General features: G+C 39.9%; 1 protein-coding gene across 31 annotated transcripts in view; it reads right to left on the bottom strand.

Annotated features, from left to right (window-relative positions):
- The window catches only part of MAGI1 (membrane associated guanylate kinase, WW and PDZ domain containing 1), a 679422-nt gene that overhangs the window by 215045 nt on the left and 438518 nt on the right, over positions 1–25859 (bottom strand). The window contains exon 1 of one of the 31 annotated variants that reach the window (XM_063661874.1): positions 23586–23726. The exons of the other annotated variants lie outside the window; for them this stretch is intronic. The gene's annotated coding sequence lies outside the window, so the exon portion shown is untranslated. Of the gene's footprint in view, positions 1–23585; positions 23727–25859 lie in introns of those variants that run through there. 31 annotated transcript variants of the gene reach the window in all.

Raw genomic sequence — 25859 nt, 5'->3', positions numbered from 1 at the left:
AAAACAAACCGCACATATTATACAACTCATTTTTTCTACTTAATATTACAGACATATTTAAAATCATTAGAACAAAAAAATTGCAAACCAATATTTCACATGAACAAAGATGCAAAAATTCTAAATAAAAATTTAACCAATCATATCCAACAATAAATAAAAAGCATAATACATCATGAGCAAATAGGGAAATAGGGTTTATCCCAGTCATGTAAGATTATTTTAACATTGGAAAATCTATCAATATAGTTTATCACACTAATAAATTATATATCACACTAACAAACTACATAAAAACCAAATAATCCTCTCAGTAGACACAGAAAAAGTATTTCAGAAACTCCAACATTTATTCCTGATTTAAAAAAAAAAAAAAACTGGTAATCTATAAATGGCAAAGAACTTCTTCAACCTGATAAAAAGAATTTATGAAAAACCTACAGCTAACATCATAGTTAATGCTGAAAGAGTGAATGTTTTTTCCCTAAGATTGAGAACAAGAATATCTTCATTACCCTTTTCTGTCTAACACTTTACTAGAGGCTATAGCCAGTGCAATAAAGCAAGGAAAGGAAATAAAAAGCATTTAGAATAGAAAAGGAAGATGTAAAACTTTTATTACTTCTCAGATGGCATGGTTATCTGTGTCAAGGTTTGGCAAAATGTGGCAGTTTTGTTATTAAGTTTCATAAGAACACAGTCACACTCATTCACTTGTGTACTATCTACAGCTGCTTTCACCCTACTAATTTACTCAACTACCATGGGCAGTTGAGTAATTGCCACAGAGACACACAAGCTTAAATTATTTACTATCTGGCTTTTTAAGAAAGTTTGCTGACCCCTGATCTATGTAGAAAATCTGATAAAATCTACAATAAAACTGCTGGGAGTAATAAGCAAGTTTAGACACACTACAGAATACAAGATCAATATATAAAAATCTATTATATTTCTTTCTGCTTGTAACTTGTAATCAGAAATAGAAATTTTATTTTTATTTTTTAACTTTTATTTTAGGTTCCGGGATACATGTGCAGGTTTTTACATATATATGTATATATATACATATATATGTAAACTGCATGCCATGGGGGCTTGCTGTACAGGTAATTTCATCACCTGGGTAATAAGTATAGTACCCAATAGATATTTTCAGGAACAAAAATTTTAACACAGCATTTATGACAGCAACAAAATATATAAAATACCCAGCAGTAAATCTGACTGGAGATGTAAATGAACTGCATAGAAACTAAAAAAAAAAAAGTACTGAGAGAAATTTTAAAATCTACCCTATTCATGGGCAGTACTTTTAAAATGTCCATTCTCCACATATTCATCTGTATCTAGATATTCAATGCAATCCCAACCAAAATCCTACCATACGTTGTGTCAAAATGGACAAAGTGATTCTAAAATTTACATGGAATATTGAAGGACCTAGAATAGCCAAAACAAATTTGAAAATGAAGAATAAACTTGGAAAACTAATAGTACCTAACTTCAAGACATTATAAATCTCCAGTAATCAAGAGAGTGTTGTACTGGTGTAAAGACAGGTGAGTACATGAGCGAAATAGAATAGAGAATCAAGAAATAAGCCCTCACATATATGGACAACTAATTACCGACAAAGATGCAAAGACAATTAAGTGGAGAAAGGAAATCTTTTCAACAAGTGACACTAAAACAATTGGACTTTCACATTTTAAAAAATTAACTTCAACTTGGAATGGATCATAGACATAAAACTAAAACCAAAAACTATAAAACTTACAGAAGAAAACATAGAAGAAAACTTTTGTGACTTTAGGTTAAGTAAAAACAGATATCACACCAAAACCACAATCTATTAAGGAAACAATTGGTAATTTGTATTGCTTCAAAGTTAAAAATCTCTGTTCTCCAAAAGACACCGTTAAGAGGATGAAAACATAAGGCACATATTGGGAAAAAGTATGTACAAATCATATATCTGAAAAAGGTCTTATATTCAGAATCTATCGAGTTCCAAAAACTTAATAAGACAACAAAACACCAACTAAAAAGAGAGTAAAATATTTGAATTAAACACTTTAACAAAAAAGACATATGGATGGCAAATGAGCACATGAAAAATTAGTCATTATAGAAATAAAAATTAAAACCATAATGAGGTACCATGATATACTATTAGAAAGGTTAAAATTAAAAAGACTGACCAAAGCAAGTATTGATGAAAATGTGGAAGAAGTGAAACTCTCCTACACTGCTGGGCACGAATATAAAGTGATGCAATCACTCTGGGAAGGTTAAGAGATTTCTTAAAAAGAGAGATGACCATGTGACCCAGTAATTCCACCCATAGATATTTACTCAAGAGAAATGAAAGCATACATCCATATACAGACTTACACACAAATGTTCATAGCAGCTTAATCTGTAATAGACAAACTGGAAACAAACCAAATACCTATCAATGGGTGAATAAACAAACAAAAGATGATACATCCATACCATGAGATACTACTCAGCAACAAAAATAGTGAGCTGTTGCTATATGCTACAACATGAATGGCTCTCAAAAAATTGTGCTAGTGAAAGATGTATAATTCACTATTATGCTATGAATGAAGTCAGATTCCTCATGCCACAAAAAGAATACATACCACATGATTACATTCACATATAATTCTAGATAAAACAAACTTAGCACCAGATAACATGTTACTGGCTGTCTTGAAATCAGGAGATACAGGGTAGAGGAGAGTGATTATAAAGGGGCACAAGGACATTTTTGGGAGAGCTAATGTATGTTCGTTTTCTTAATTGTGGTGCTGGTTTTACGGGTATATGCACAAGTCAAGACTTATCAAATCATACATTCTAAGCATGGACAGGATATTGTATATTAATTCTACCTCAATAAAGATGTTTTTAGAGTCATTAGATATTTGTCTAATTTTGTTTTCTAATTACTTTATGTATATATACACACAGATTTTATAAAACGTAGAGCATGCATACTTAGCATTTTTAGTGGTTTTCTGTTTGCTTCTTGTTTCTAAATATTTATTAATCAAGTAACACGTATTAATAACCTGTTCGATAATAATTCTAACAGTGGCCCTCTGAAAATTCAGCTCAGGGTGCTAGAGCAATCAATATAGTGACATCAATATCATGACATGTGTGACACATTAGCATGAAATTAGTGGTGATCCTTGTCAATCCTATGTAGACAATGCTAATAAATCACCCCGCACTCTTCCTCTCTGAGCCTGAATAAAAGATTGCAGCTCTAACAGGCTGGAGATAATACAAATGGTGAACCCGCTCTGCCATCCAGGGGTCTTGTTGATGATGCTGATGATGCCTGACTGAAGTAGGCAAATACGTTTTTATCTTCATCTTTTTGCCAGGCTGTCTCTGTGCTATCTTGTTGCTTTGCTTAAATCAAGAAAAATGGACGTTGTATTGCTACCTGCATTTTGTCTTGCATTTAAGTCATGGTTTCCTTTAAGAGCCAATTCAGAACTTGTATATTCCAGAAAGCCTCCTATTGACTAAGCTCAGGTCATAATAAACTTGACTTTTTCTGAATCCTTTCAATACTGATTCCGTGCTAGACAATACCACATTTAGGTATCTGTCGCCAGGATTATTCTCTGAGCTTCACTTTTCTTACCTGTAAATTGATACTTATATTGCAGAGTTGTCTTCAGGACTAGAGATGATGTATGGTTACCCCTGGGATGTAAACTCCACAAATTCAGACATTTTGTCTAGTTTACATAACCCTAGTACCTAGAATAGTGCCAGACACAGAGTAAGTGTTCAACAAACAGCTGTAAGTAAATATGTAAGTAGTCTTTCACATATCATGGCACATTAAGTTCGATCCACATACACACTTAATACTCTACAATAACTCAGCTACTTGAAGACAGTCACCCTAGGTGCTCTTTTTGTCCCTTGGAGTTATATTTTACTCAGGGTTTCTACAGTTAGAAGTCAAGGCAAATATCACAGGCAGAGCTGGACTAGAGTGAAACAAATGAATCATAATCCTGGAATGTAAATTTAAAGGATACACCAAAAAAACCCTCCACATATGAGAGAAATAATATTTCATGCAATATTTTTTAAAATAAAAATAATGCAAAGAATCCATTATGAACAAAACATCAGTTTTAAACAAAGGCAAAATCAGAACAGTGCAGGACTGAGCCATATCAAAGCCCGAGGCAAAATGAAAAATCAAACACGGCTCCTATCTTCACTTAAAATAATTTTGATTAAAAAATATTACATTAAAATATTATTTATCCTGATTACTGAGGTTTCTAGCACTCCCTTCAATTCTGTGACGGAGGTGAGTGCCTCCCTCGTGTCACCCCAATCCTGGTCCTGCACAGCTGTCAAAACAGTCCTTGAAGAATCCCTTAAACTATCCACAAAATGTAATATTCTACTCTCACTAAATTCAACACCACCAGTTTGCCTTTAGTGTTGGAACAGTGCTACGTTTCTCCAGGTGAGCCCTGGATGAAGAAGATGGCTTACACTTAAGGAGCCAGGCTGTATACAAAACGTGTGTCTTTACACAGCAGACTCACACTTGGCTCATCAAGGTGCTGATGCCATGGGAGGCTCCTGGGAACTGAGAACAGTCGAACCATGTCTCTCATTTCACCCTGGCTCAGGCGCAGACTCCAAGGCAGGCAGAATCAACCACATTCTTTTCGTTGTCTTTATTCGCTCCCGTTTGTGCTCTGTCTCTGTCTCTCTTTCTCTCTCTCACACACTCTCACACACGACTTGTGTAACTTGAATGAATAAATAATGTGATTCTACTGGAAATGCAACGCTGCCCGCCCCTTGGCCTTCTACCCAGCATGCCTGCTTGTTGAGCGACTGACGGGTTCTGCCTCCATCCTCAGGAGCCTCAGATCCCACAAATCACTAGCGATTTCCTCCAGCCGCCAAGACAAAGGCGACTCTGGCAACCAGGCTATGTATTCCTTTTGCTTTCCCTAAGCACCCATACCATGTTGCTTCCCATAAATTCACAGTTTTATCCTGAGATGAAATCGCACCATTTCTGCCAGGAATCACACACAGAAACATGGTTCTGTTTTGTTTCTGGACATACTGTATTTGATAAAATTAGAAAGAAATCACCCTACCAACATTTGCACGCAAGAAGAAAGGGAAAAAAAAGAGGAGGGTGAAAAATCAACCAGCTATGAGATCCAGTATAGAGAAGTTATCAGAAAAACATTTTTTGCAGGTTCCAAATCTTGAAGTATAAAACTATCCTCTCCTATTCTTCTTTGTTCCCACTTGTGGCATCTAGCCAAGCACCAACAAATATAAGAGGTGGATGCCAACTTCAGTAAACATATTTAACCCTACAAGGAGAGACAGTCATGGGGGAAAATGAAATCTTCATGGGTCCAAGTCTCTCAATGAGAACAGATATTCAGGCCGGGTGCCATGGCTCACGCCTGTAATTCTAACACTTTGGGATGCCGAGGTGGGTGAATCACTTGAGGTCAGGAGTTCAAGACCAGCCTCGCCAATATGGTGAAACCCCATCTCTACCAAAAATACAAGAAATTAGCGGGGCGTGGTGGCACATCCCTGTATCCCCAGCTACTTGGGAGGCTGAGGCACGAGAATCACTTGAGCCTGGGAGGTGGAGATTGCCATGAGGCAAGATCGTGCCACTGCAATCCAGCCTGGGTGACAGAGTAACACTCTGTCTCCAAAGAGAGAGAGAGAGAGACAGAGAGAGAGAGAGACAGAACGAACAGATATTCCCTGCAAGCTCTCCTAAAGCGATGCATTTTTTTGGGGGGGGAGGGGTGGGGGTCACTTTACAAAATATAGACTTGGCACTGAGCCTCCCAAAGCAGAAAGAAGATTGGATAATTACATTCATAAACATATCCATGAGGCAAACATCCTTGAAGTGGGAATCACATTGTCCAGCCCCACCACTGTGCAAATCCTAGTCAGAACATCTCAGATTCTACCAGCTCATCCCAAGTATTTTCCAGATAAGGTAACAGAGGCTTAGCAAGACCAGGTGACTTGTCTTACCTAGGTCATGATGGCAGCAGGTGCAACCATCTACCCAAGCTTCTGCCAAAACACCAGGATGCTTTCTGCTGCTCTGTGGTAGGACCATTTGATCCCAGGACTGCCACATATTTGGGCCTTATACAGTTCCTTTCTGTGGTTAAGTGAAGTGATTCCCCATGCCCTATGACTACCAGATACACCACACTACACAACTGACTTCCAAAATGCAACCAGGAGTCCCCACAGTCACAAATGTCTGTTCTTAGACCCTCTGAGACAACTGTAACAGGGATAAACACTAATGGAGAATGATCCATAAAGAACTCACTCACCGGCCGGACGCAGTGGCTCACGCCTGTAATCCCAGCACTTTGGGAGGCCAAGGTGGGTAGGTCACCTTAGGTCAGCAGTTCAAGACCAGCCTGGCCAACACAGTGAAACCCTGTCTCTACTAAAAATGCGAAAAAGTAGCTGGGAATGGTGACAGGGGCCTATAATCCCAGTTACTCGGGAAGCTGAGGCAGGAGAATCACCTGAAACTGGGAGGTGGAGGTTGCAGTGGGCCAAGATCGTGCCATTGCACTCTGGCCTGGAGAACAAGAGTGAAACTCCATCTCAAAAAAAAAAAAAAACTCGCTCAGTATCATTGGGACATTAAAAAAGCCAATGAAACTAGACAAGCTCACTGGCACTCTTTTTTCATTAATTACTGTATCTTTTTTCTGATTAAAAAATTATAACAATTTCACACGATCTTCTAAGACTATGAGCTCTCTGAGGGCAAAGACTTTTTCTGCCTCGTTCACTGGTCTATCCTGAGTCCAGGTCCTAACTCCGTATTAAATAAACATTTCCTGAACAAGTTTTAAAAAGAAAAATGTATCTGTTCATTGAGAAAGTCCTGAAAACATAGAAAAAAAATTTAAAATGAAGCAAACTCTCCCATCAATTAGCAACACAGAGATAGCAACTGTTAGCACTTTCCAGAATGTATTCTGTACATGTACATACTAGTTTTCAATCTAATTTGAGATTAGACTATATAAATAATTTTGTATCCCATTTGGTTTGTCTTTTCTTTTTTCTCCTTTTTTTTTTTTTTTTTGGCCAAGTAATCTCGCATCTTGCTTTTAATTTTAACCTTCTCTTCAGTTCTCTCTTCTTCAATTCAAGTGCAATGACAGCTACAGACATCAGAAATGAGCAAATCGATACACAGTGACCCAAAGTCAAACATCAAAAGTTCTTCCTGGAGTCAAACAACTTTTGCAGAATAAAAAGAATCCTCTGAACCAGTTCTTCCTTACTCCTAACACAGGTTATTTTTTTCAATTAACAAGTCACACAAACACCAGGACCGTTACAGCTGTACTGAACTTTGTGGTATTTTCTTCACAGAAAGTAAATATATCTTTCTACCAAAGCATGAATAAAGAAGTGAAGGACAATAAAAAACAAAAAATATGTGGCAGATACCAATCTTGGGCCATCAGATTACTCAAGCACCTCTGAATGCTTAAGACTGACAAGTCGCTTCTATAAGAATCACAAATTTTTTTGTCAGTTGTTTCTCTTACAGTGTGCACACCGGTTTCCACACAGTAATGTGTGCATTTCAATTCAGCTGACTTCCCTGGTGATACCTCTGCCTGCATATCTAATAGATATTTAGATTCAAAATATCCAGAGTTAAACAATTATCTTCCCCTTTAAATTGGCTCCACCTGCAAGCCTGTCCCATCTCAGTAAATGATGACTCCAGCCCTTCTCTGAGCTTAGGGCAAAAGTCAGGATATTAATATCATCCTTTTCTCCTGTCTTCCTCTCATACCTCCCATCAAAAGTATCTACACACCCTGTGCCAGCTCCCATCAACACTCACCTTGATAGCTGCGCAAGCCTCATAACTGGTCTTCTGCATCCAAGTTTGACTCCCTACAGTCTGAGAGGCACACTCTATATCCAAAGAGTATCCAGAATCATTCTTTGAAATGTTGAGTCAAAAAGGGGGCAGCACAAGGGACTTTGCTGAAATGATGGAGTGACAATATGACTCGAATATGAACCTTTACTAAAGATCACAGAAATGTACATGAATAAGAGAATTTTACTGTCCAGTAAAAAGGAAAAGAAAAATTACTGTAAAAGAAAAAAATGGCAAATGAGGCCACAGAAGTTCTCTGCTCAAAAACCTATATTGTACGTGCTGAAGTTGCCACATGACCCGATTCCCTATTACTGCTTTAACTTCATCTTCTAGTACTTTCTCTTCCTCTGCTCACTTTGTCCCAGCCACACTGTATCCACCCCCTTGCTGCTATTCATACAACTTAGGCATGGTCCTCCCTTAGTGACCTGGCACTGGCTGTTCCCTTTACCTGGAATCCCTCTTCCCCTGCCATTTGTAAAGTTAATACTCTCCACTCTATCTCTTGCACAAACATCACATTCCTAATTAAGCCCTACTGAAACCTGCCATTCATCTCCCATCAGCATTCCCAATACCCCTTACCTTGCTCTACTTTTCCTTTTCCATTCACAGGCATTATCATTTTCAGATATACCATATAACTCACTTACTAATATTTTGTGGTCCTTATCTAACTCTCCCTTACTGACCTCCAGCTAGAATCTTAAACTCCTTGAGAACAACAATCTTCTTTCCAATCCTGAATATATTCCTGACACTTAGAAAAGTGCCAAGAACATAGTAGATGTTTGATAAATATCTTTTGGAAAAAAGTGTACACAACTGGAACCTAGTGTATGTCAGGCATTGCACTAGCCCCTATGGTGGATTCAACATGTAAAATGACTGTTATTTTGTTAAATAAATGAGTTGGCCTACATAATCCCCAAGTCCCTCTCTAGCTCATAAATGCATTCCAAGTGAGTGTTTTAGACATAATTATAGGTGCCCTGAAGGCAAGGATTTTAGGCTGCTTTCCAGCTACTGCATTCCCTGCCCTAGAACAGTGCATGGCATAGAGAAGCATGCAATATTTAGTGAATGAGTAAGCTCCCTGTGAACAAGGAATAAGAGTCTTGTATGTGTTATGTTTCTGATTCTACCCGGCACATAGGAAGAGCACCAGGCACGTGGGAGAGGCTCGGCCCTGGTTATGTACTCTACCTAGTCTCCTCATGGTTGGTTCAAAAAAATCACAGTTAGCAACAATATGCACAGGCCTTCCTCAATATTCTCGGGAGTATTAATGGACGGGATGATTTTAAACATGCTGCATAAGCGCTTTACTTCAGGTGGCAGTTCTTTGGAATTCCTATTAGGTGCATCACATCAAAGAGCAGCTCTCTGATGTTGACACGCCTGACAATTCTGAGTACAAAATCCAGGTCAAATAAGACTTCTGTTGAAAGCAAGCTTCTCCAGAGAAATTGCAGGGATTTCCCTTTGCATCCTGGTTACTTCAATTCTCTGTCTTGAACTTTACACCAAGGCCACTACCACCCCAAAGCCTCAAGGAAGTCACCTCAGCAGTCACCTACTCCAATCATCTCTGACTGGCCATGACTATTAAAGGTTTTGCTTCCATGAATGTGTGTTTTCCAAAGATACATACACCACATCAGCAAATGAACGCTGACATGAGACATGACTTCTCCTTCTACAACTTCTAGAATTACAGGTATCATTGTCACACCAGTTCCTCAGCACTGTGCAACACAGACATAATGTAAACCACATATGTGATTTTAAGTTACATAATGTTAAAAATAAGTCAAACCAAACAAGTGAAATGCACTTAATAGTGTATTTTCTCTAACCCAATATATCCAAACTACTGTAATTTCAACATGAAATCAATATAAAATTATTAATGAGATATTTTGCCTTTTATCTCTCATACTAAGTCTTCAAAATTGGGGTCCACTTTACACTGACCACATATCTCAATGGCCCCAACAGTCACATGTGGCTAGTGACCACTGACCTGGACAGTGTGAGTCCAGATGTCAAGCACCTTCTCTCCCAAGTTGTTATTGCTGCTCTTAGATGTACACTATTTAAGGATCTTAGAACTGATTTTGAAAGTCTTCTAACCTATGATGACACTACTTTCATTACTCTCAGCACCAAAACATGCATCTTGCAAGACAGTTGAATGAAGCAATGTTACAGTGGGAGAGGGCTGCTAACTAGGATAGAGTTACCCTGTCTCTCAGAGTCACAAATAATATATTTGTTCCTCTAATCTCTAACTAGAACCCCATTTTGTTGAATTCCAATGACATTCCTAAGATTCTAAGAATGATGTTTATTACTGACAGCAGGGAAATGGGAGCTGACTACAAGGTTTTTTTTTGAAACAGCTCTGCCAACACCACTACCAAAAGATAAACTGAACAGCAACAGAAAGGAGGTTGGAAGCAGGAGAAAGTTCAAGTACAATCACCTTCTCATTATAAACTGCACTCACGTGGACCAGCTCTTAGTGTCTGAACAGGTACAAAATGAGGCTGAAGAAGAATAGGGCTCTTTAAGGACTAAAAGGAATGATCTACCAAGTTTTAAATGAAGAAGAACTAAAGAACACATTCAGGTTAGGTGCTAATTCACCAGATGAAAGTTGTTTTGAAAATCTATACTAAGAAAAGCTCTGTCATTTTCTCCCTGAAGATGAGATTGTGGCCTCTACTAGTCTTTCAAAGGTGAAATGGATCATGAGAATATGAAAGGCAGTTCAATCTGGAGAACTTTCCACAGTGACAGTGGTGTGAAGTTCATAGCAATAAAATAACAATTAACACATCACAGCGCATCCAGACTCTGACATTCTCTACCCCTATTTCCATTAGTCAGGGCCTCAAAAATCTACTCTCAAAAAAAAAAAAGGCAAACTGGCTTAAAGTTAATTTTTTTCCTTTCCATGGAAGGTTGTTATCAAGCATTGCCCAGCCTACAGAATGAGCTACTCTGGCCTAGTTCTAACAGCTGACTCAGCAGAGACCAGTTGGAACAATGGTTTTCAGGAGGCCAGTGCTGGAATTGGTGAGGCTCTGACAGTATCCTGCCAAAGTCAGCAATTTCTTTAAAATAGGGTCAGCTTATAGGAACCCAGATGCTATATCTACTGGCCTGGTTTCTTGGAGAAAGAAAAAAACCAGACTACAACATACCCACTATCCTAAAAACAGCCAAGACACAACTGGCAGCAACCTCAGTAGACCTGAGTGATAAGCAGTGTTTGGCACAAAGCCGGGAAGCCAATGATTTACTTTGCAATTACTCATAGATTTCACATTCAAGTGGATGAGAAACCTAGGAACAAGACATAGGTCACAGCTCTTTTGGCCTTTGAAAAAACATATAAAAGCAGAAGGAAGGAAGCAAGTACATCACATCCCCACATCTTTATGCCCTCAGCCTACCTAAAAATAAATTTGAAGTGTATGATACAAAGATTATCAATGACTACAGCACTAAAATAAATGGAAAATGTAATAAAGATATAGTTCAACAAACATTTCCAGATTCAGGATAGTGCCTCACAAAACTATATTTGTGATATTCTTGCCAAGTCAAGTATAACAGTACTCATTTTTTATCTCATTCATTTATCCATTCCACCAGTTCATTTAAGTCTTTCTTGTACCAGGTACTCTGCTAGACACTGGTGCTATAATGCGAAACTGAACCCAACAAGGACTCGCATTCAGGGACCTTCATATCCATTGTGAGGAAGGCAGACAGGCCAAATTGATTCACCTAAGTCAGTAAGACTTATTGATGTGTAATAAGAACTACCATTCAGTGAATGCCTATCATGTTTCAGGTTCTATGTGAGGGACTTATTTAATCCTAACAACATCAGCAATTAGTCATTAAGACCATTTACAGATGAGGTAACTGAGCCTTACAGAGGTCAAATGATTTGCCAGCATCATTCAGACAGTCAAGGACAGAGCCAAGATATAAGCCCAGATCTGTCCAACTCCTATCATAAGCTTAATGTCTGAAAATAAGATATCATCTTGGTATTAAAAAAATCAGGCAAATCAGTGGTGAGCAGGACTGACTGACAGCTTGTGCAATGCATTAAAATGTATGATTATAAACAACCCAATTTTAAATGTAGATAAAGGATTTGAACAGACACTTCACAAAAGAAAATATACAGATGTCAAATAAGCAGATGAAAACATGTTCAACTCCTTAATCATTTCGAAAACACAAGTTAAAATCACAGTGAAATACCACCACACTTCTAGAAAGGCAAAGAAAAAATGTTTTTAATTTTAATACCAAGGGCAGGTGAAGATGCAGAGCTTCTGTAACTCTTAGATGTTGCTGGTGAAAATGAAAAATGGTACAGCCACTTTGGAAAAAGCTTGACAGTTTCTTATAAAGTTGGACATATATGTGTTATACTACACAGAGATTTCACTTCTAGGTATTTTACCAAGCAAAATGAAAACCAATGTTGACACAAAAACCTATATAATACATATTTAGTTATCTCTCTGGCCCTCTAAATCTGTTCTCTTGCTGTCTTTGAAGTCTCCTTTAGCAACTTTATTCTTAATTCCCAAAAATGAGAACAATTCTACTGTCCTTTAACTGGTGAATGGCTACACATACTATAGTATATTCATACAACGGAATAATATGCAGCAATACAAAGGAACAAAATAATGACACAAGCAAAAACATAGGCCGGGTGCAGTGGCTCACACCTGTAATCCCAATACTTTGGGAGGCTGAAGCAGGAGGATCAGCTGAGCCCAGGAGTTCGAGACCAGCCCCGGCAATATAGTGAGACCCTGTCTGTACAAAAAATTTAAAAAAATTATCAGGGCATGGTGGCACATGCCTGTACCCTCAGCTACTTGGATGACTGTCGTGAGGGTATCGCTTGAGCCCAGGAGGTTAAGGTTGGAGTGAGCCATGGTCATGCCACTGTACTCTAGCCTGAGCAACAGAAAGAGACCCTGTCTAAAAAAAAAAGCAACAACATGGATGATGCTTAAGTCCATTTTATTAAGTGAGAAACGCTAAATCTAATACCTTTATATACTAGATTATCCCATTTACATGATATTCAGAAAAAAAGGCAAAATTATTAGGAATAGAAAATGGATATAATTGCTTGGAGGAGGTAGAAAGTATTGACTACAAAGGGTCAGTAAAAAATAATTTTAGGAATGCTGATTTTTAGGGGTGATAGTATTATTATTCTATAGTTTGAATGAAGTGGTAGTTACATGATTGTATGCAACTGCAGAAACTCAGAGCACTGCATACCAAAAAGAGTAACTTTTGTTGCAAGTTAATTTTCAAAGTGAATACAATTTGCTTCAACAAATGTGATTTGAACAACAGAAATTAAACACCTCTCAAAGATACACAAAAATACTAAAATTTTGCCTAAAGCCGTCCCAAACTACAAGACATATTCTTAATGACAAAATGTTGGAACACGAACAATTTCAAATGGCAAGTAACAGATTTTTTTTTTTTTAACACCTTCTCACTGGTTGGCAAGCAGAACAGTTTGCTCCAATACCTTCATTCTGCATTCTGGAAAATGCAAACAGGGCACAGGGAAGCTTCTGGTATGGGAGAATGAAGGTTTCTCCTTAGCCTGTAATAGGTCACAAAAGCTGATGCAGAGTTTTTCTTCACAGGAGAAGCTAAAATTTCCCAAAGGCTTGCTGCTTTCCCATTATGGAAGAGGCACTGTAAGAACAACCTGGTGAATTGCCCCGAGATCCCTATCTATTGCTGTGGAAGGGCTTTGCTTTTGAGGTTGGGGTTGAAGCTCATTTGAAATCTTTGACATTACCCAATAAGATATTGCTGGGCCCAAGACTTTGCTGCTTTTTTCTTAATGCCATTGGGATACAGATGCTCCTCGACTCACTTTGGAGTTATGTCCCAATAAACCACTGGTTTACTGGGAATGCATCTAACCTACTGAACCTCATAGCTTAGGCTGGCCTATCTTAAACGTGCTCAAAACATTTACATTAGCCTAGAGCTGGGCAAAATCATCTAACACAAAGCCTATTTTATAACAAACTTGAATATCACATGTAATTTATTGAATACTGTACTGAAAGTAAAAAACAGAACAGTTGTATGGATACTCGAAGTATGGTTTCTACTGAATGCATATGGCATTTCTTTGCCATTTTATTTTATTATTACTTTTTTTTTTTTTTTTTTTTTTTTGAGGCAGGGTCTCGCTCTGTCACCCAGGCTGGAGTGCACTGGTGCGATCTCAGCTCACTGCAACCCCTACCTCCTGGGCTTCCACCTCCCAGCTTCCACCTCTCAAGTAGCTAGGACTACAGGCACATGCCACCATGCCCGGCTAATTGTTCTATTCTTTTTGTAGAGATGAGGTTTCACCATGTTGCCCAGGATGGTCTCAAACTCCTGAACTCAAGCAATCCACCCGCCTCAGTCTCCCAAAGCGCTAAGATTACAGATGTGAACCAAGGTGCCCAGCCTACTTTACCATTTTAAAGTCGAGAAATTGAGATGTAACTCGACCAGCTGTATTAACCACACCCTCCCTCCCTTCTTCACATTACAACACAATGAAACTAACAGAAGCACTCAATCAGGGAGTAATTCTACAAAATGTATGGCAAGCCTGAGAGAAGCTCAACTTCCCAGTGTTGGGATCCATCTGGATCTCAATTCTCCAGCACACATTTGGTTCTTTCCCCAAGGCTCTAGAGCCTATTCTCTGGCTTTCCTTAGAGGCTCCTTTTCTGAACAGCCTCAAAGCGCTGGCTCATCTGCCTACCAAAGGCTCGCTAAAAACCCATATTACAAGCAATTCAAAGCATGAAATGAAAATTGTTGCTTTCAACTCCTGTAACGATGAAAACGGGAAGCTGCCGGAAACTCTATGCTCCTTTATTTTCCAAGAATATAGATAGCCTTCCAAGAATATAGATAGTCAGTTTTCAAGAATAGAGATAGCAGCATGTTATATGAGATAAGAATTTGCTCTAAGGGTGAAGCATTCCTCCCTAAATTTGACCCCATTAAGGTGGAGCGTTTGCATTCAAAGGCAAGTCTGGTAGGGGTGTATTAATAACAAAAAGAAAAAATGCTACCTTCAGAATCAACACTGACCAAAGATGACAAACTACTCCCCATATATAAAAGGCACATTGAAACAATGAGTGACTACGCCCTTCAGTGTGAATCAAATCACATTTTTCAATCTAGGCAATGCGGATGAAAGTCTCACCACTCTACTGGTGAGATGGGTCGTTCAAATTCTATCTCTGGGCAGGTTAAGTATCTGTAAAATGAGAAGATTGAACAGAAATAACATCTCAGAGTTCTCTTGCAATATTATGCTCTATAGTTCTAGGACTTAAGAAAGTACAAAGGGCAACGTACTGTCTGTCATTCTCTACTAAAATAAAAGTTCCCCAAGGGAAAGAACTGTTAATTATTGTACCCTTGGTACCTTGCAGAGTGCTTGGCATATACAACATACTCAATAAATTTTTATTGAACGAATGATGAATGATAGTAGAGTCAGGATAAGTTTGCCTGGCTCCATCATTTGATTATCGGGTTCTGTAATTAAGAAATAAACATTTATACACCTAAATTGTGACTTCACGACAGACCCTAGGAACACAAAAATGTATGAGACACTGAAGTTATCCTTAAACTTATATTCTAGATAGTGAAACAAGAAATGTTATCTTAAGAAGAGAACCATCTAGGAAGTGAAGAGTTTTCTAATGTTGCTAGGTTCAGAGCAGGGATAGGTCAGAGTAAACAGTTTACAGTATGCATGGACGGCTTCCTGCAGTATGTGGACAGAAAACTAGGGAGACAGGAAACTTGAATAGTTAAAAATGATTTAAAATGATGGCAAGAAGGATTCATTTCCTTACAATGGGGCAGTGAAATAAGGTGCTTCTATATTTTTATATTATTAACAAGATACTATGAAAACAGGTTCAAACTTAAACACACCATTTTGGACAACCACTTGGGCCACTCCCAGGCTTACAGATCCCACACTCTGCTGGACAGCCCACTTGCATGCCCCTTGTGACTTTCCCGTCTACTAAGTCACCCTTCCTAGGACCATGCATGTCATCTTGGACCTCTTCCTCTCCCTTGCACTTCCTGCTCCAGTATTCACCAAGTCCTTTCTCTCCCTGAATATTTATTTATTGGGTATCTCCCCTATCTTCCTTGCCTTAGCTTGGGCTTTCACTTTGACCATAGCTTCCTTGTTGACCCCCCTGCATTAACTTCATTCCCTAAATCAAGGGTTGGGAAATTATTTCTGTCAAGGGTCAGATAATAAATAGAAAACAGGCTTTGGAGGCTGTGTAGTCTCTGTCACAACTACTCAACACTCCCACTGTGGCATAAAAGCAGCCATAAAAAAAAATACAATAACCAGATGACCAGGTTCCAATAAAACTTTATTTACCACGACATGCAGTGGGCCAAATGTGACCTCAGGACCCTACTTGAATGACCCTTGCTTTAGATGGTTGCCAGGGTGGTTTTCAAAAAAAAAAAACAAATAGTACCATGTGACTCTCCTAAACTCTTCCAAGACATCCATCGCCCTCAGGATAAGTTCCAGGCTCCTTGGCATCTCTGTATCCATCCCCCTGTCTGTGTCTCATAACTCTTAAAATTGCACATTCAACGATCCATGACTTAATCCCTTCCCAGAAACACCAGCCTCTTATGACTTGATATACACATGGTTGGGTCCTCTTCCAGGAATGTCTTCATTTCCTCTGAAAAACTCCCATCCAGCCTTTAACACGCATGACCAATGTCTCCTCTACCATGAAATCTTCCCTGACCTGAATTCTAGACAATGTCAGATCAGTCTCTGTGCTCCCCCAGCACCTTAACATACTTCTCTTACAACCCATGCGACAGTGGGATGTCATTGGCCATGTATGTGTCTCTCACCACCACCAATTCCCCTGTGAGGGTAAACCTATTTTGTACATCTTTGTATCTTTAACACCCAGCATAATATCAGGCTCATAAACATACTTGGGTCATAACAACTATTTGTTTGATTAATCGGTAAAAAAATCATAAAGATTTCAACTTGGTACTCCTTTGACCTTGTATAACTGTAAAGAAATCTGAATTCACTCGGTGCTCTTAACTATCTTGGTTGTGCCAACTATTTTAATTCAACACTTGCTATTAAAACTTGTCCAAATGTCAGAATAAACTGTTCTTTCTGAGGATGATATAATTCAAAATTTCCCCTTTTAAAGGAGATGTACTTTAAAACTGCTACTTAGCTGTCCCCTCCATTCGTCTTTAATTAGCTGCTTGAACAATGCTGAATATATTACATCCTTGCAGAGAGCTAAGTCCTCAAGCAATTAGTCTGTCCTACCAAATGTGACTTACATCACTACTGTGCCCAGGATAGGCAAACTTTCACAGGACAGGATAAATTCCTACATCTTCCAGAACCTGGACAGAGCCTCTAAGGCCAAAGGAAACATGGACTTGTGGTAAAGACTATAAAAAGTCCATGTTTTTTCACCTATCAAACCAGCAAAACTTTAAGAAACAAGAGAATGAACACGCTTACACATGCTGATGAGAATGTAAATTATATAATTCTTTTAGTGGAACAATTCGGGAGTATTTCAAATCCTAAAATGTGCGTTCTCTTTAACTCAGTGATGCCACTCTCAGGAGTTTAACTTACAGAAGAATTCACAATACATACAAAGCTATGTGTGCAAGGATATTCCTTTCATCACCGTTTCCATCATTCAAAAACTGGGGAATGTTGGGCTAAATCATGGTACAGCAAAATTTTCCATGAACTCCACCATCTACAACTACTGCCTTCTTGAGAGTCCTGACTGTCAAGCTTACTATGTCAAAATGAAACTCCTGATCTTAAACTAAGAGATGACCCGCCCCCAGTGTCCCCCCTAGCAAATGGCAATTCTGTCCTTCCAGTTGTTCATGTTAAAAAGCAAAAAACCAAAACCCTTGGAGTCATTCTCAACTCCTCTCTTTTTCTCACACCCCTCAGGTCGTCCATCAGGCATGAGTCTACTCTCAAAATATATATAACCACTTTGCACACCTCCACTGCTATTACTCTGGTCTGGCCACTATAATCTCACACCAGGATTATAACAACTTCCTGTCAGTGCTCTCTGCTTCCGCTCCTTCAGAAAACCTCATCCTACTACCTTCAGTGAGGCTCTGCAAATGTTCATTGAGAGCATGTTACTGCCTGGATCAAGACTCTGCAATGGCTCCTATTTCACTCTGGGTGGTGTGGTTGGTTAGGGTCTAAGATGTCTAGCATAATCTGTCATTCTTCCTTATACTCTGACCTCTCCTCCCATAGTTCTAACCCTTGTTCACTCTATTTCTGCCACTCTGGCCTCCTTGCTGTTCCTCTGAAAATGCAGGTACCAGTTCTGCCACCGGACCTTTGCACTGGATTGGCTTTTACCCAGTTATGCACATGGCTCCTTCCCTCATGCATTCAGGTTTGTGCTTATATGTTACTTTTCCAGTGAGGTCGACCCTTGACACCTTGACAACTCTATTTAAAAACTGCAACATGCCCAATCTCCACACTCAACCCCCTTACTCTGCTCTGCTTTTCCCCTCGTATAATGTCCCACCTTCTAATATACAAAATGATTTACTCAACTATTACATGTACTGTTTTGATTTCACCTGACTAGAACATGAACCCTATAAGGGATCTTCATCTGTTTTGGTTGATCATATATACCAGGCAGGCAGAACACAGTTCCTAGCACATAAAGGTTGTTAAATAAATACTTGTTGAATAAATAAATATATCTTAGTGTTTCTGTGAGGACTAGATCAGCCAGCCCTAGCACATAGCAACCTAACAAAAGTAAGTTCCAGTTATTATTAGAAAGAATAAAGTAGGCATGCATCTACTGACATGGAAAGTTGCCCAGATGTAAAGACAATAAGAAAAGTCAAGTTGTAACTGAATACAAAGTGTGCAACTGAACTAGCATGCAAAGGAGAGTTAATAGAGCATTATCAATAATACTGAAAAAATAGAAACATGCTAACAGGTCACCATCAGGGCAAGGGTTAAACATATTATACCATCTTCCCACCATACTTGGGGACATTAGGTGGTTGTCACCAAGAATAAGGTAGGATATTTGTGTTACATATTAAGATGTCAATTTCAGATGGGGAAAAGAAATTGACTTACTGACTGAACAGGAGGTAGAGTGTGATAGCATCTTCTTTGAAAGAAAAAAGAAAAAAGAAAAAAGAAAAAAGCTGTGTGCGTATATATATTAGTGCAGAAAAGTCAGGAGGGAAACAAAGGCACACACGCACATGCAGTTACTTTTGGAGAGTTGGACTTCAGAAACACTGAGGGCTAGTGTGTAATTTTATGCTGCATTTTTCCATTGTGCTTGACTTTTTTGCAAGCAATCAACCCAAGTTTTGTTTTGCCAACCACAGTAACTTTTGGAAAAAACTTCCCATAGTGGAAAGATCTCATTTTAACTAATCATTTCTACGTTATTCCCTATTCCCTGATCTTATTAGAAGTAAATTAAGATGGGTTCTAATACAAGCTACAGGAGGGCAGGGGGCTTTTATATTTTGTTGATGGGGCTATGATCCCCAGTGCCTAACAAGCGCCTACCACATAGTAGGCACTCAAATATTATAAGTTATTCTCAATATAAGGTCACCTTCAGGTAAAATTATAAGTAGTAAATTAAAAAGTCCCAAGTTAGAAAGGGATATAGCAAAAGCATCCATAAACTGGAGTGTTAAGCCTCATAAAAAGGAGTTTAAATGTTTACAGACTTTTTTTGCTTCCCTTTCAGGTCACTGTCTATAATCATGTATTTTTAAAGCAACTCTCTTTGGCATGACTCCACAATTAATGAGAAAATTATAGCACTTACTGTCTTATAGCCAAGTTATTTCATACAGTTGTCAAATTTGTAGATTCCCACTGATCTAATCTTTATTGTGGCAAAGAAATATACCCAGTGCAATAATTCAGATGCAAGGACTAGTAGATTGTGAAGGATGGGGGGGAAAGGAGATTCTTTAATCAGGCAAGCAGTATCCACTTTTCAGAACAATTCAACAGTGAGCAGAAATCTAAATGCTTTTTTACTTCCAATAGAATATAGGATAAACTATCTGGTTGGTGGAAAATAATATGTATCATTAAATACAAACAAACCTATGTTTCATTTGCTATTTTCAAAATGACTTTTCAAGGAGTTGTACTTTTTTGCATTGCTTTGATAATTACAATAGCACTCTAGGAAACAGCTTGAACTTCATAATGACTGCATAAGGTCAAAGTTCTCAATGTGTCCATTCATTCAAGTATTTACTGAACGTGTATTACTGGCTAAGCATTGTGCTTAGTACTAGATATAGAAATACTGGAATACATACTGATATCTCATTATATGGATATAGATACATTGGGATATTGAAAGAGAAATAATTTAAAAATCTACACAAACAAAAGCCTCACAGAATGGAATTAAAAGAAATATGGGGTTTTTTTCCTCCCCTTTCAGGTCAGATAATCATTTAAAAATCTTTTCACTCAAGATCATTCAGCCTGATGAGTCACTTTCAAGCCCAAGACCTGCCCTTTACTGTCATGCCTCAGATCTTCTCAAATATTTTGGTAAAAGTCAAGTAACATTTTCTCCATCCTGTTTTATTCTTGAATCTGGCCACCTTTCAAAACTTTAAGGATGTCAACCTCCATGGATGAAGAAATAATAATCAACAACAGCAGCTCAAGGACTGTATTCGAAAAAACAAAACCAAACCAGATATCTAGATGGCATCAGTCATCAACTCACTAGATTCTTGAAAAGCAAATGGATTGAGTGCCATTTTTATCAAATGGAATCACTTGTCAAACAGGTTTACCAATTAAAAAATGGCAGATCCCAGATCCCACTATTTAGAAACATTGTTTAGTCATAATTTTCCTGACTGTTGACATCCTAAATTAGTCATGTAAATTTACTGAAGGCCAACAGTAGCAGAGACTTGTCAACAAGACCCAGGAAGCAAAGGAAGGCATCATCTTTACATTTTTAGTGTTTCTAACACGTCAAAAGCCTAAAAGTCATCAACAGCTGGCCTACTATCAGACACAGAGATCAGCAGAGTTACTGAATTAATGGCTGGCATTGTTGCTTTCTTCCCACCAGACATCTCAAAAAATGCTATGACAGTTTTTCTGGTGCCAGAGGGTGTCAGTATGACTGCGAGGGATGTGCTTACATTCAAATATTTGGGGTCTGATTATCAACATAAGAAATGTTTTTTTTCAAAGGAAGAAACAAACATGCTGAGAAAATGGTGATTACTAAATGAGCAGAATTTTGTTATGCAAATACAGTTGCAAAGAAAAAGAAATATCTGCAGTATTCTGATGGGGGGGTGTCCTTTGATTTAGCTTTTTCTAGTACTATCATCTCTATATTTACTTTCAGCTTTAGAAACCCTTTTACCTTCAGTGCTCAGTGTCTCCCAAATTCTATTCCATGCAAGCCTAATAAGCCAACATCAGAATAATGCATGGGTCTGTGTATTTATTGGAACCATTAAACAGGCAGTTTCAGTTGGTATCACATCACCTGCTTTATATTACGCAGCCCAGGGTCAAAGAGAAATTACAATTAAATTTTTCAATAACTGGTGTCAATTAAGCACGGTGTTTAGCTCCTTTGTAAATATGGAGATCTCATTCTCTCTGTCTTCTCTTTCCACTCCTCTACCCCCATCCATATGCCAAGAATGAATAGAAAACAAGGGGAAAGGAGAGGCTGCCTCATCAGAAGCCTTTGCTAGATGTGTCTCAGTAAAATCAGCTATAGTCATTACTTCTATGGCACCATTAATTCATGGGCATAGTTTCTGTTCTTATATACAAGAATGTCAAAGATCCATACAACTGTTTATCACAAAAACAGTCTTGGGTATCAAACGTATAGGTTCAAAGAGCTCCTTTCTGTTAATAAAGCCCATGTGAAACTGTTTTGCCCCAAGCTTTTAGATAATCTAGACTCAGGGTTGGTAGTTCCAGTGAACACACCAGGGGCCACCTCACAAATTGCCTCTTCTGGCCACAGTTAACTGAAGAGGCAGTGAGGCTCTAGTCTCCCCTGGGGGTGGTTTCATATCAAACACACATGCCCATGCTTTTGCTCAGCAAGGATCAGGAGAGGAGCCTCAAGTCTAATCATAAGAACAGACCGATTTAAGAGCCATAATTGAGTAAAAAGAATAACGGACCAATACCACGTCTCTCTAGCACAAACACAACAAATCCAAACACCAAACCTCAAGCATCTTTTTAAACACAGAAATACAACTTGAAATATACAGCCTAAGAAAGAAACTACATAGGGAAGCAAATGGGTAAGCTTCAGTTTTTAACTCCCTGGGGTGGCTGGGGTGGGGATGAGGAGTTAGGAGTATCCTCATCAAGAATCCTTTCCCTCTGCCCCATCCCCTTTCCCAAAGCCAAAAGAGGAAAGGCATTGAGAGACAGGGGCAGACTGCTTCTGTTTGCTCAGTTGAGAAATGGAGGAATCAAGTCTCTGTTGATACCATTAATCTGCTAAAGCTTTCAACAGCACTAAAATTCATTGGCAAGTGATGAGCTGCGCCTTGTTGACGAGTTTCAGTGCAAGTTAAATCACGAAAAGACTCCAACTTCACATCTAATTAATACAGGTTTCCAAGTGATCAAAAAACAACAGTTTTTCAGAAAGTATGAGCCTTACAGATGATAAAAGACAAGCTTTTCTCAACTAAGAAATGCATTTATTTTCCCAGAACCCCAAAGACAGTATGTCATTCCGTGGGTTACCATGTGCATATGGAGTTTTTACGTTTTCAATATAAAAGTCACAATGCCCTCATGCAAAAGCTTCCCGTTTTACTGAAACCCCCAACAAATATGTCCGAATCTTTTGAAAGCACTGAATACTCATCCAAGAGGAGTAGTAAAACAAACAACACTATAAATCAGCAAGGGTTATTTGGCTAGCACACACTCATAAGTAGTCTCCTAATTGATTCTCAATTGACAGGGTGTTAAGCATGGTAAACTCTGGGAAAGAAAAAAGGGCCCAACATACCTAATCCTTATAAATAAGCTATACATACCCTCAAATAATTTAGTTCAGGCACAAATCCACTCCCTTTGTGTGTGAGACAAAGTCTATATACCAACACTGTGGACAAGACAGCTTCCTTGTACACTCCACTGCCCCCTGGTACCCAGGTCAGTTAGACTTAGGACTTAGGAAGAGGAAGGGAGGGATAGCCCTCCTGAATCTTCAAAAATCCCCCAGCCTTCCGGGTTTGGCCCATTCGCTTACAGAACCAGACAGGGAGAAAAGCCTTTTAGCTCCCAAGCACTCAGCAAGCCAGACTCTGGAGTCTTGTTTTCTGATGCCCACAGACATACATCTCTTACCTAGATAAGACAGTGCTCTAACATACACATGTTAATTTCCAGGAAGCAAACTTAAAAAGCCTTCCGCATGTACATTCTTCCTTTTAGAAACAGGAAAAAGGACAGAGGAGAATCGCAGCCCTTCCGTTTCTTATTTTCCCCGAGAGCTTACAAAGCCCTCCAAAGTGCAAAGGCATTTGCCCACCGCGCTGCCCGGAGAAGCAGCTCTCCCTCTCCCCCGCCTTCCCCAGCCTGGGCGCCGGAACAATGCAGCAACATACATTTACCAACACCTGCTGGAGCCTATTAATATGCACGGGGACGTATTGATTTTTCCCCCCTCCCTTCCCCTGCCCTCCACACTGAGCAGGCTTTCATCTCCTCTTTTACCATCCATCAGGAACTCATTTCGCCGGCCCCCTCCCCCTCCCACCCCCAGTCCCCATTCAGCCGAGCCCCTCGCTCCGAAAGCCCGAGCTGACGAGCACACTTTGGAATGCACTTCATTAAAATTTAGCTGCCCAATTCCAACCTGCAATGCGGAGGAGGCAATACAAAGCGCGCGCCACACTTCCTCCAGCATCCCCTTCAAAAGCCCCATTGTTCGCCAGGCATCTGCTCCAGAGCCCAGCCTCTCCCTATCCACTGACCTCTGATTTTTTTTTTCTCCCCCCTCCCCCTTCCTCCCAGCCTGGCCAAACGGGCCTGCCTGGTGAATTAAAACGCAGCCGCAGCCATCTGGCCCTCCCAAGCTGGCCGGATTTCTCCCCGCCCCTCCTCCCTGGTCCACACACCACACACGGCATCTTCACCTCCATGGATGTTCCCACAACCCAAGCTCAAACCTCCGGTGGCAGGGAGCCTCTGCCGCCGCCTGCCTGTCCCCAGGCTTCCTCCAGCAGCGGAGCGTTCGAATCCAGAGGTGGGCAGGGGGCGGTGGAGGGGTGGCGAGAGGAGATCATGGACCACTTGTACTTGCCTGCAAACCCCAGCCCAATCGCCAAGATTAATCCTTTCCTTTGTGAGCCTGAAACCGCCTCCCACCACGCTGGTCCTCGGCTCTGCAGCGGCTGTAAAGAGAGGCGGGGGTGGGGGGGTGGGATCCGAACCCCTTCCTAGGAGAGCTGGGGGCGCCTCGGCCACCTGACCACAGAGCGGTTTTTCGAGGGAAGAGGTGCTGGCAGCAGGAGCAGCTGATGGTGCGAGAAGGGAGAGAAGATGCCCAGGCTTGCGCCTTTTATATTACTGGCGACATTTCTAACACATGACAACAATTTCCATCTGTATTTAAGCCGGGAGTGTGAAAAAAGAGCATTACATCACAGAGCCCGGGCTCCTAGAGGCTGCCGGATATCTAGGCCGGGGGGATTAGGGGGCTGCACCTGCGGAGGGGGCGGGGACCGAGCGAGCCTCTCCCTGCTGGGGCGTGTCAGGTCCCCATCACCCGCATGGCCCTGTGGGAGCCCCTGGGCATGGAAAGGCGGGAAATAGGGTTGCCCCATTTGGGACATGCTGGAGGCGGAGGCTGAGTGCATGAGTGGGTGGGTGAGGGTGAGGGAAGGGGTGTGACTCCCTTTCTTGGTTAGGGATGCAACCCTGACTTCCCAAGAGCAAGGGACAGAAGTCCCTTCTGATGAAACTGACTTCTGCCTTTCTGCCTCTTCCCCAACTTTGGAAGGAATTCCAATAGATAATAACTCTTACGTTTGAAATAATTGTCTTCCTTTGGAGTTAAAATAAAGATGATGGAGTGGCTTAGAAAATGAATTTGAAGGATCCACTTTCAAGGAATTGACACTTCAAGAATCAAGGGTACAATCTGACTCAGAATCAAGCTGCTTCTTTACTGCTCACCTCTATGTCATTAAAACTCACTGTTTTTAAGGAGTGATAGGATAGTGGATAGGGAGAGGCTGGCCTCTGGAGCAGATGGTTGGCAAAGCTGCCTCTTTAAAAGATTCTCTAACAGCCGGCGGTATCACCTCCACCATGTTTCTTTTGAGGGATCCTTCCTCTTCAACCACCTTAGTGAGAAAACTTTATTGAGAGACCTCTAGCTTTGGAAAGGTAAGTTTTCTCTATTTTCAAATGGTCAGTCATTGCTGAAGCTACACCTTGTAGCAAGAGAGTGAATGCCTCCAGACTGTCAAAGAAAGGACTCTATCCACTGCCTTCCTTCTCATAATCCAGGTGCTACAGAGTCACGTGCAAGCATCCTCCAAGAATTCATTACTACAACTTGGACAGGAGGAGATAAAGGGGCTGGAAGATGTTCTGAGAGGAAGAATGCCGAGA

Source organism: Pongo pygmaeus, chromosome 2, assembly GCF_028885625.2.
Source record: "Pongo pygmaeus isolate AG05252 chromosome 2, NHGRI_mPonPyg2-v2.0_pri, whole genome shotgun sequence".
In the NCBI taxonomy this organism is placed as follows: Eukaryota; Metazoa; Chordata; class Mammalia; order Primates; family Hominidae; genus Pongo; species Pongo pygmaeus.
The sequence above is the reverse complement of the archived record's forward strand: the minus strand, read 5'-3'. Positions and strand labels throughout refer to the sequence as shown.